Source organism: Chrysochloris asiatica, unplaced genomic scaffold, assembly GCF_000296735.1.
Source record: "Chrysochloris asiatica unplaced genomic scaffold, ChrAsi1.0 scaffold00010, whole genome shotgun sequence".
In the NCBI taxonomy this organism is placed as follows: Eukaryota; Metazoa; Chordata; class Mammalia; order Afrosoricida; family Chrysochloridae; genus Chrysochloris; species Chrysochloris asiatica.
The window spans coordinates 36,697,242-36,709,679 of NW_006408528.1; the positions used below are offsets into that span (position 1 = coordinate 36,697,242).

The 12,438-nt window shown below is 41.6% G+C and overlaps 1 protein-coding gene and 1 pseudogene across 2 annotated transcripts in view; both read left to right on the forward strand.

Moving 5' to 3' along the window:
- Positions 1-12,438, forward strand: part of LOC102825152 (lipoma HMGIC fusion partner-like 3 protein-like) — a 675,272-nt gene that overhangs the window by 581,874 nt on the left and 80,960 nt on the right. The gene's annotated exons all lie outside the window — the stretch shown is intronic.
- LOC102836509 lies at positions 965-1,655 on the forward strand (annotated as a pseudogene).

Here is a 12,438-nt window from a genome sequence, read left to right on the forward strand (position 1 = left end):
AGTTTCGAACCGCTGACCTTAAGGTTCGCAGCCCGATTCGTAACCACTACGCTACCAGAGCTCCTTGTATATATATATAATTCCACAGACACACACACACTGGTTTTGCTCCTCTAGCGAACCCAGCAGATGACATCCATGCATAATAGTGACACTGAAACATTAGCCAGAGAGGGTTTTGGCAAAACTTAGTCTGCATATCTTCATTCCCTTGAGGCTGGAAAATCCAACTCAGGCAGTTCCAACGTATGCAAAGAAAGCTTTTGAGAGAGCATAGTCATGCTCTCAAGACTCCCCTGTATTTGAAAGGATTTTTTCCTTAAGAAAAATTGAGTTTATTTCTTTTGAAGGAAAAACAAAAATGTTTTCAAGGCTGAGCAAGGAGCAACACTTAGAGCCTGGAGCTATATGTTGAATTTTGTGTAACCATGTCCTGTATCAGGAGAGGGAATGGAGGGTGATGTGTTCCACGTGGGCGAGTGACCTACAGCCCCCTGTGTTCCAGAGTGGCCTCACCCCACACCATCCTCACTCACAGTCCCCAAGCCTACCCTCCTCACTCCAAACCACCAGACACCCAGTCAGAGTCCCAGATCCTCCAAGAGCTTCCCTGCAGCACAGTTTGCTCATTTGAAAACTAAAGACTCAATGGGGATTTTCCTGCTTCACAGAGAAGATTGTGAAGATTAATGAGGTAATGTCTCATAGTACACCTTCAATACAACGGGAAAAGATGCTTTGAAATATTTTACAACGCACAAGGGATACAAGATAGAGTATTGTCTTTGGAGTGACTAGACCTGAATTTGAATCCCCACTGTCCCCGCACTATCACTTATTAGTTATGTGACTTTGGGCAAGTGTCTGAAACCTACTAGGCTCACTATGCTCATCTGTGAAATGAGGATTAATAACATCTGCCTTTAAGGGTACCAGGAAAATGGAATAAGACTTCATGAGTAAAATGTCTGCCATAGTAGACACTCTTCAGTGCCTTTCCTTGATCAGTCCTTCAGGTATCTGGGGACTCATGATGTGTGTACTATGTAAATTCCCCAGCTGCTTCTATTTTCCTGTCTTGTGCCATTTCACTGTTTACTGATGAAAGTCAAGCTGGAGCAGTGTGAAAACTTTGAAATGGAATGAAACTCTCAAAAATTAGCATTGTCCGATAAATCAACAGGTCCTGTCGCCGTGGCAGCGGTAGAGGCTGGCAAGCTGACCAGAGAGCGAAGCTGCCACAGACATCAGCCTGGACCACGGCATGCTACCATTATGTGGCCTGCAGCTATAGCCAAGGACATCCTGGGTGAACTGGGGCTGCATTTTGATGAGCTGAACAAGCTTCAAGTACTGGAACGAGAGATCACCCAACAGACCACTTTGTGGACAAAATCGATCAGTTTCAGAAAATAGTTGGTGATTTTATTGAGCTTGTTGACCAACTTGAAACAGATGCAGAAGATGAAAAGATGCTGGCCGTTGGTGCTCGGAACTTGTTAATATCTACAGCAAAGCAGAGAGAAGCCCAAATAGTGGCTTCAAGCACTAATAGCGGAAAAGAAAATGTAGCTCGAAAGGTTGACTATGAAGCTTTGTGTAAAGTAGAAAAAGAACTATATGAATTTACTTACCAATTCATTATTCAGCAATGAACTGAAAATTTTCCTTTTTTTGAAAATTTTCCTTTTTATAACAGGAAGACAAAAAGTAAGTAAATAAATAAACCAAACTAACCTCTCACCATCCCAGTGACTTCTTGAATATTGACCCAAGTATGTTGTGTGACACGTGTGTGTATCTGAAGGCAGTAATACAAATTTGTGGCCGCTAGTCTTTAACACTTGGTGTTAAAGCACCGGCAAGTCTGCGGTTCAAGTTCACCAGCTGCTCCTTGGAAACCCTATAAAAGGTCCCTATGGGTCAGAACCCGACTGGACAGCACTTAACAGCAACAACAGTTTTTAACAGCATCGAGGCGTATTGGCTGCAAACACTGACTCTGTGGCCATGGCTGCCACGGAGACGTAAGTTCCTACCTCTGCACTCGTGGTCTGAACTAAGGAATCTGGAAACTTCGATCTGAAGGAAAAGCAATACATCATTCTTAAATAAATTTTTTTTTTTTAAATCAGCATTGCCTTTTCCTACTTTTAGATCCAGTAAAAGGACTAGGTGCAAACATTACATTTGAATATTTAAAATATTTAGAGTTACAAATGCCTAGAGTCCTGGGTGGCACTGTGGGTTAATGCACTTGGACTGCAAAGTCGGCTTGAACCACAAGGTCACGGTTCAAGTTCACTAGCTACTCCACAGAAATCCTTTACAGGGTCGCTATGAGTGGAAACCGATCAATGGCACTTAACAACAGTAATAGATGCATTGGATGGAAGAAAAATGAGGCTTTCTGCTCCTGTAAAGATTTATAGCCTTGGAAACCCTATACAGGATCACTATGAGTAAGAACCAATTCAATGACACTTAACAACATAACATATGCATCAGATGTGGTGTTGTAGGAACCACCAAGCTAGCAGATAAGTCCTGGACTGTTATCTGCTAAGTTGGTGGTTCGAGCCCACCAGTCACTCCATGAGTGAAAGATGAGGTTTTCAGCTCCCATAACAATTTACAGTCTCAGAAACCCTTTACAGGATCGCTACGCGTCAGAATTGACTCGATGGCATTGAGCTTGATTTGGGGGTTTTGAGGTGTATCAGAAGGAGCCCAGATAGCACAGTAGTTAAGGGCTTGACCACTAATCGAAAGGTTGGTGGTTCAAACTCACCAGCCAGTCCATGGGAAGAAGATGTGGCAGGCTGTTCCCATAAGCTTTGGAAACTCTCTGGAGCGGTTTTATTCTGTCCTCTAGAGTCACTGTGAGTTGGAATTGACTCAGTGGCAGCAGGTATCCATATATTAAAGGAGCATAGGTGGCACAATAGTTAAAGTGCTTGCTGCTAATGCAAAAGTCTGCAGTTCAAATCTACCAGCTGCTCCACAGAAAAAGATGTGGCAGGCTGTCCTCATAGATTACAGCCTTGGAAACTCTATGAGGCAATACTACTTTGTCCTGTAAAGTCAGGATCTACTATGAGTTGGTAGGTGCACTGTGAATCTGAACCTACTCAATGGCAACAGGTTAGGGGCACCAGGTCATTGTCCTTGGTCTTTTGTGGTAGAAAAGCTGGAGTTAGCTGATTTGTCCATCTTTCTATCAGACAATATCAATCAGTACCTTTAGCATTACATTCCCCATAGAACAAACAGAAAGTGGGTGACTATGAAGGACCGAATTTCACTCCCAGCTATGCACTTGGGGGTCTTTAATTCCTAGGGCTTGAGTACATATCTCTGAGGAAGGAATCTTCTTTATAACCAGTGTTCACTCTGTGCAAATGTATCCTAGTGAAATAGTCTTGTAGCGTGTGTTTAACCTAGCAAATGGAGTCCGAAAGCATTTCTTCTATTGTGGTACTTCTCACTTACAGTATTCTTTCAGCCCCCTCAGAAAACCATGTCCCTGTTACTGCTTACATTCTCATCTTAGGATCTTTCTGTTCAGTATTTCTACCTGATAGAAGGTCAGACCAGAGGATGAGAATCATTGAATCTTCAGGGAGATTTTCTTGCATCTCAGGATTTCATCAGGGCCCAGCCTCACACTCCTTCTGAATCTACTCCCTCACTCTCTGTCTTGAGTGTCCTTGGACATCACCCAAGCGTTTGCCTCCTGGTCTCAAATATTCCGTAGCATCATTTGCTTCCTGAAATTATCTGTTTGGACTTAGACATCAGTGGGGTCTGACTGAGCTGAAAGGACTGAATGGCCAGTCCAGCTGCTCAGTGAGGTGTGGGAGGAGCCACCATCAAATAAAGAGGCAAATACCTGCATGAATAGAAGGAGTGCCGAGAAAAAGTTAAGACCATATTCTGCAATATGTGTCACAGCATTTGACAGGCATTGTTAGAAGCTCAATAAATGGTTCTTGGATGAATGAATGACTGTTTTATTACTGTGTCTTAAATATTTAGCCATGCAGCTTTGAAGAAGCAATGCAAATTTACTAACTAGAAGGCTTACCCATTCAGACTTTGTACAGAATTGCCTATGAGGTCAGCCACCGTAACCAGAACTTAACCTATATAAGGTATTATGTACTTAACCTACATATGTGGTCTTTGCCATTCCGCAATTATGCCCATTCTCCCAACTAGTCTATCCATCTCCATGGAGCAGTCATGCTCACCTGGAGGGAGGATCAAGGAAGAAGCAGGGGAGCCACCTGGGAAGTATTTTTTTAACTACAGAAGTTTCACTTGCAGCACCAACACTTTCCCTAAAAATCTGATCTGATCTGGGTAGAGGATGAAATGTCTAGTTTGACACAAGTTTCAGATGCTTCAAATACATCTCCTCCTGCACTCCTGCCCGCCCCCCAAGCCCCACATACACCTTTCCACTGAGAAGAACCAGCATTTTAGCCTAAGTCAGCTCTTTCTTTCCATTTCAATAACAGCTGATGTTCTCAGAGTCTAAATTAAATAATGAGGCTTTGTGTGGCTGACTTGAGCATGGAAGGCACCAGAATCCAATGGCATTAGGTATTAAATCATTATCCTCTGCATTTTGCAGGAGTTTTGACTGAAGATGGCTTACATATTTATGCTTCACTATATCCTTTTCAGAATTCAACTCTAAGAGCCTAGTACATAGTTTTCACTCAGATTTTATTAAAGCATAAAAAAAGCTGTAGAGCAGCACTGTGCAGTAGAATTCACTGCGGTGATGGAAATGCCCTTGACCTGCCCAGTCCAATGCAGTAGCCACTAGACACAGGTGACTTTACAACATTTGAAATGTGACTAGTGAGACTGAGGAATGACATTTGAAATTGTGTTTAATTTTAATCAATTTACATTAAATAACCTCATGAGGCTTAGTGGTCATCATACTGGATTGTGTGTATATGAAGAAATATGCTTTCATTTTTTAAACTGAAATTATATAGAGTGGAAATCCATGCAATTTCTCAAAAAACTACTTTTCCTAAAACCCCAAATAACAACACAATAATAGCCTAGAAGGAATTCTAGAATGCTGACATTTCCACTGGGAAAAGAATTCTTAACAGAATGGGAAGTCTGGCCCAGAAGTAGATGAAAGCAGATCTACAGGGAAGAGACACTCCCAAGGGGAGCTCTCCAAAGAATTCCTAGTAGTCTGTGAGAGCCGAGGAGAAAAAGCCTGTCAAGGAGAGAAATTCCCCCTCAGAGGAAAATCTAAATGTGTTTTTAGCCACCTGTCACCCCAGAGGGAGGACTGAATGGCAGTGTTAAATTGGTGAGGTTGTAAAACAGGGAACTTAACTAAGTACAAGGCCAGCTGAGGTGTTTAGAGCACAGCATTCCTGATATCTGGAGGGTGGCTGACTCTGCCTCGATAGCCGATATGAAGCCTGAATCTTTCACCTTATAAAACTAGCATTTTCATTTTTAAAAGCATCCCACAAAAGCAATATTGTGAAGAATTTCATTAAAGCAAATGTTATGAATATCACATAAGGAGGCAGACAGAAAGGTGATGAAGTAACAGAGAATAGGACACACTACTCAGCTGCAAAAATGTGAAATAAAAATCAGTTTGATTTGACCTATACTTATGGATGTAGTAGTTCAAAACACCAACTGAGAGGGAAGGAATCTTCACATTCAAGATCAAGCCTACTCGCTCTGTATACAGGGTTGTTAGAGACGGGTAACGTAGACATTGGCTACCTAAAATGTGAGGGGCTATAAAGGCATGAAGTGACTGGCTTACAAGTTTTCAAGAGGGAGTTTAGTTTCAGAGTGTGCGGGAAGGAAGGCAGAATCACCACTGAATAGTTTTCTTCTTGTCTAGATGGGTCTGGTGAAAGGAGATGGGGATAAGATTCTTATGCTTCAATTGTGAATAATTTTTATCATGACTAATTGTGACTGTCACAGCTGTAAAGGTAGAAGTTTTGTAACAAAAAGAGAGGAGTAGGTAATCTTACAGTCCAGGAAGAGAGAACCCTAGGACCATCAAGGGAGAAGAGCACAAGCAGAATGTGGGACCCAATCCAGAGAAGCAGCAACACCAGAGATAGAGGCAGAGATGAGGGCATGGAGAGAGGGAGCAGCTGAGGACTCTAGATTCATGGAAAGAGAAAGGCTGTGTGCCGGCAGCCAGGTGCTGATGGCTAGGGGGGCAGGCTTGCAAATTGTGCCCTTTGCTTGTTTAAATGATTATATATTCCTGAGTGTTTTTGTGTACATAACCCCTGTCAAACACACACACACACACAGAAAGAGAGAGAATAGAAGCAAATACTGTTGAATGATGATGATGCACGGAGGAGATTTTAATCATTTCAGTGAAACGATGAGTGTAAAACTGATGTTCTTCCATGTAAACTATCACTCAATTTACAATAAAAACTTTAAAAAAAAAAAAAAGAATAAGCTGCAATACTGGCAGAAAAATGAAAAAAAAAAATCAGTTTTCGCTAATAAAAATAGTTCTTAATGAAGTGAAGATGGAAAGGGATATAAATGGGGGATGAACTTCTTTAATGGGCTCGGAGAAGAAAACCAAAACCAAACCCATTGCTGTTGAGTTGGTGCCAACTCATGGTGAGCCCATGTGTCAGAACTGCTCCATAGGGTTCTCTTGGTTGTAACTTTTATGGAAGCAGATCAGCAGACTGAACCCACCAAACTTTAGGTTAGTAATCAAACACAAACCATGAGCACTATTCAGGTACCTTCAGAGAAGAGAGTAAGTAGAGATGCATTCCGAACTAGGACAATGGGATTGAATGACATACTCTAGGGAGTGGAGATTTAAATCCAATAAAATTGCTTATGCTCTGTGCTTTCATTTTTCCAAAAGAAAACTTTTTTTTCAGTGAATATTCTCAATGTTCAAAGAATGAGATTTTAACTTTCTTCAGTAAATGGTTTTCAAATGCCAGTTAAGAAAATTTATCAAAGGTCTTAGAGGATGCTTTCCTTTAAAGGGGTCCATAAATTATCCAAGTTTGGAATCGGTGACCTAGGTGGTAAATTGCACACACTGTTTGATTTGTATTTTGTCAGAAGAGTTAAACAGTTATTCAACGTTGCCCCTAGTTTGCTTTGTAAAGACATTAAACCTCTCTAAACTCAGAATGCAGGTGCAGCATATTACCATTATTCTGTTACCTAATGGGCAGTGTCATTGCTTAGAAAGCTTTGTTCTCTTGCTGGAAATGGGGAACAGCATGGCAAGATAGTCCTGGGTCCCTGCTCAGGAGGTCTACATTTTTATAAGACAAGAGAAGTAGACTAAATCATTCATTACCAAGGTCACTTCAGCTCTAGTCTTTTGTTATTTGTGTGTGTGTGTGATTCTCACAATAAAATACGATACCACATTGTATATATTCCCTGAAAGGCTTTTCAACTAAAAATCATTTTCACTTGGGCTCTATTCTGTTCTTTTGATTGCCATCCTCCACCACTGAGCACTAAAGACCCAGGAGGGGATTCATTTGAAGGAAAAATCAGTCAACATGCAGCATTCTGCCTATTATCTACTGCCACCCAGGAAGCAGGAAATTAAACTATGGAACCCCAAACACCCAGGGCATACTGTAAATCACCCAGATATAAAGGAAATGCTTACTCAGAGGTGCATTTTGGTGGTTTTTCTAAAGTTTCAAATGAATGAAACATTTGTTCACTCAAGTTTGAGTAATTTCAGTAGAAACATAAAGACTGTTTTTATGTTTTGAGTGCTATAAATACGTTTATTTAAAGAACAAAATCACAGCTTGTTACTAGATGCACCATAACAAGAGTGATTCTTACAGTGAGCCCTCTAAATACTCAAAGGTCTCCAATACAAGACTTGATGGTCCAAGGTCTGTCTGTAAATTCACAGCAAAGAGAAAAGCCTGCACATGAACATCATTGGAACCAGCAAGCACAGCTGTCTTTTCATTGAAGTCACGCCATAGTGTGGCACCGTGGGTTAATGCACTGGACTGAAAAATTGGTTTGAATCACAAAGTCAGTGGTTCAAGCTCCTCAGAAACCTTATACAGGGTCACTGTGGGTAGGAACTGACTCAACAGCACCTAAACAACAACAACCAGATATCCTACCCCACTCCTATGGAACATACACATAAAGTATGTTCCACTACCTCACCCTCGGTTTTACGTTCATCGTTTCATTGCATCTAGTCTACTTAATTGGAACATGATAGCTATAGTCTCAGGGGTCAGAGGGACCCAGAAGATGTTTGTCCTAATGAGACAGGTGCCTAAAACTACATAAAACCTCTAGATAGCATACTTGTTTAAGACAATATTAACTTCCTTCTTTGTACTATTGCCCTTTTAAGAGTTAGGCTATTTAAAAACAAGAGGCTGAGGTTGAAGAACTAGTTCCAACTAGATCAACCAGCTTGCACATACCTGAATAGAACAACTGCTCTTTTATACATTATCGTCAACATGGGGAAACAAGGAGGGAATTCTGCCATTTTATCCTTCCAGCACAGTCGTCTTGTGGTTATTGTTGTTAAGTGTTCTCAAGTTGGTTCCAACTCATAGTGACCCTGTATAGGGCTTCCAAGGAGAGACTGGTGAGGTTGAACCACCAACCTTGCATTTCAAACAAACCTTGCAGTCCAGTGCATTCCACAAAATCCTGAGAGCATGGGCAGACTAAGAGCCACTCAAAACAACCCCATTTGCTTCATCCAATCAATTTCAGAGCACCTCTCCTGGTTGAGACCTTTCCTCAAGTTCTCCTACCCATATGAACTCCTAGCCTGTCTGGGGGAGCCATCTTGGTGATGCAAGTCCTGATATGGTCCTTTGTTTGGCCAATCAAATAAAACTACTTCTTTTGCTTTCAGATATTTTGGGTCTGTGTAAGCCATGCCAAGTGAAACCAGAAAAACTATGATAACACTGATATCTCACTATGTAACTAGGAGAGTACCTTCTAGAATGGTCTTCAGTACATGTTCTGAAAAAAGCCTATCTTCTATTTACTCTATTGCAAAGGCACAAATGAAGACATTGCCTCTTTATTTATGCTTATTCTTGTGAATTTACAAAAAAGACCTTTTTTTTTAATTGTGGAAAATAAAATGTGACCAAGCAAGATTACTGATACATGAAAAACTGTGTATTATGTATTATATGCAAGTGTGTGTGTATTTCTTTGGGTACCTTTATATTGCTGACTAAGATGTCGTATGTCTCCCTTTCCATGTTTTCTCCATGCATAGGTCTTTCATTTTTATCTCTTCCTTTGTCTCTTCTTTTGTGACTGTTACTGCCTGTTGACTGCCTCTGTACCTCTCTTGTCTCCTCTCAACTACCTAGCCACAATAGAAAACTAGGAGAATCTTTAAAATAATTTTCTGCCCATATTAACTCAACTTTTATATTCCCTCTTATCAATTTGCAAAGACTGAGTAGAGTGTTTTATATTTCTGCCAAGAATTCCATTTTATTGATGTGGCCCTCACCTCTCTCCCCTTGTATCATTAGATACAAGACAAAGAAAAGACAAATGTGTTCTTCACCCCTGACACCAAAGAGAACAAAAGGAGAGAGGAAAGAGGGTGGGTCCGGGTTTATCCATCATGCTACGCAGCCAGTGAGAGTCTTGCCCTGTCTGTCCATCTGCAAACTCATTGTCTACCCTCTCTTAGCCTCTCTTTGCGCTCACTCCTTCCCCACTATAAATACTTCATCTCTACTAAAGTATACTTATTAACAACCTGAGATATGCAGATGATACAACCTTGCTTGCTGAAAGTGAAGAGGACTTAAAATATTTACTGATGAAGATCAAAGAGCACAGCCTTACCTATGGATTACAACTCAATGTAAAGAAAACAAAAATCCTCACCACTGGACCAATAAACAGCATCCTTATCAATGGAGAAAAGATTGAAGTTGTCAAGGACTTCATTCTTCTTAGATCAACTATCAACATTCGTGGAAGCAGCAGTCAAGAGATCAGACGACGTATTGCATAGGGCAAATCTGCTGCACAGGAACTTTTTAAAGTACTGAAGAGCAGAGATGTCAGCTTGAGGACTAAGGCATGCCTGACCCAAGCCATGGTATTTTCAATAACCTCATATGGATGCAAAAGCTAGACAGTGAATAAGGAAGATCGTAGAAGAATTGATGCCTTTGAGTTGTGGTGTTGGAGGAGAATACTAAAAGTGCCAGGGACTGCCAAAAGAACCAATAGATCTGTTTTGGAAGAAGTGCAGCCAGAGTGCTCCTTGGAGGCCAAGATAGCTAGGCTTCATCTCTCATACTTTGGACACATTGTCCGGAAAGAACAGTTGCTGGAGAAGGATGTCATACTGGGTAAGGTGGAGGGTCAGAGAAAAAGAAGAAGACCCCCAACGAGATGGATCGGCCAGGTGGCATCATTAATGTCATCAAGTGTGGCGGCGGTAGTGAGGTTGGCCCAGGATCGGACATTGTTTTGTTCTGCTGTGCATGGGGTCGCTATGAGTTGGTTCCAACTAGATGGCACCTGACAACAACAACAAAGTATACTTTTATAGAGATTAAATTGATTCCTTAAATTTCCCAATTACAAGTAACAAATATGTCTACTATGACCACCCCTACCCATTCCACCACCACCACCACCACCATACACACACAATCCTTTGAAAAAAAATCAACCATTATGATGCATTGAAGAAGCCCAGGTTGCTCAGTGGTTAAGCAGTCAGCTGCTAACTGAAAGGTCAGAAGTGCAAGCATCAAGTAAGTGCTGATTGCACAAAAGAATGAAATGCAACAAAATGCTGATCAGTCCTGTGCCTTCCTCACAATCATTGTTATGTTGAGCCCATTGTTGGGGTCATTGTGTCAAGATTGTTGCTATTGTTGTTAAGTGCTGTTGAGTCAGTTCCAACCCATAGTGTTCTTGTATAGGGTTTCTGAGGAGCAGCTGGTGAGCTTGAACCACTGACCTTGCAGTTCAAATGACTGCAGTTTGGTGCATTAAACCACAGCGCCACACCAGGACTCCAAGATTATAGCCTTGGAAACTCTATGAGGCAGTCCTACTTTGCCCTGTAGGGTTGTTATGGGTCAGAACTGGCTCAACGACACACAACAGTAACAACAATATGCTGTACTAAGCATCGTGATGGTGGTGTGCCATAGAGTAGGTTCCAACTCAGAGCAACCCTGCATAGGGTTTCTGAGGTTATAAGTCTTAATGGGAGCAGAAAGCCTCATCTTTCTCCAGTGGAGCAGCTGGTAGATTTTAACTGCTAGCCTTGTGGTTAGCAGCCCATCTGGTAACCCATTATGCTACCAGGGCTCCTTGCACTGAGCATTTGTTGTTGTTGTTGTTGTTGTTGTTAGGTGCCATCGAGTTGTTACCGACCTATAGCAACCCTATGCACAGCAGAACGAAACACTGCCCCATCCTGGCCCAACCTCACTACCGTTGCCACGCTTGAGTCCATCGATGCTGCCACTTGGTCAATCCATCTCATTGGGGGGGCGGTCTTCCTCTTTTTCTCTGACCCTCCACCTTACCAAACATGATATCCTTCTCCAGTGACTGGAGTATAGAACACCAAAATACTCTAAAGGTTATTAAGACATGAGCTCCTCATCTGGTAATAGAACCTTGTCTTTGGTCTTTTTAACCTACATGTGTTAGTCACTGATCCTTGGCCTAATAAAGTACACCCTGGGAATATACCTGAGCTGCTTTGGGAGGGGCCTGGAGCCTGGGATTCAGGACTGAACTTAGAAACCGTTTCCACTGAACTGTACAGTAACTCCCCAGGACATCTGTGACTGTTTTCACTGCAGTGAGAGCCTCCCTCCAGGAGCCACAATATTACCGTCCTATCAACAAGGAAAACATGACTGCCTCTCTCTCTTCTATCAAAATAATTGCCTTTTTCTGGAAGGGGAGAAACCAGAGCTCTCCAGAGCAAGATAATGACTTATTAGAAATTGTTTCCTTTGAAATTATCTTGTATTTCCTATCCTAGTTATAATTTGGCTAATTGCTTAATAATTCTGTTTAAATGTCTTCATTTCTGCAAACATCAATTCATTAGACCTATTTTTCCTGGTTGAAAATCCCTTTGGTTCTCTAAAGTAGCCTCTGCCTCTTCCTCCCATTTCCAGTTTTGCCTGAGCAACATTCTGATGACATAAATAGCATCCCTTCAGAAAGCTGCTGAACAGATCAAGGTGCCTCTCTCTCTGTTCAAAGCCCAAACACTGAAATCCGTGTCCTGGAAACAGTCTCTGTGATTGGCAAAGATCTAAGGCTGTGTCTTTAAAAAGCCAGTTTTCCTCCAGAAAAATGAAGCTGTGATCCCTGGCAGTCCTGACCAGCTTCCAT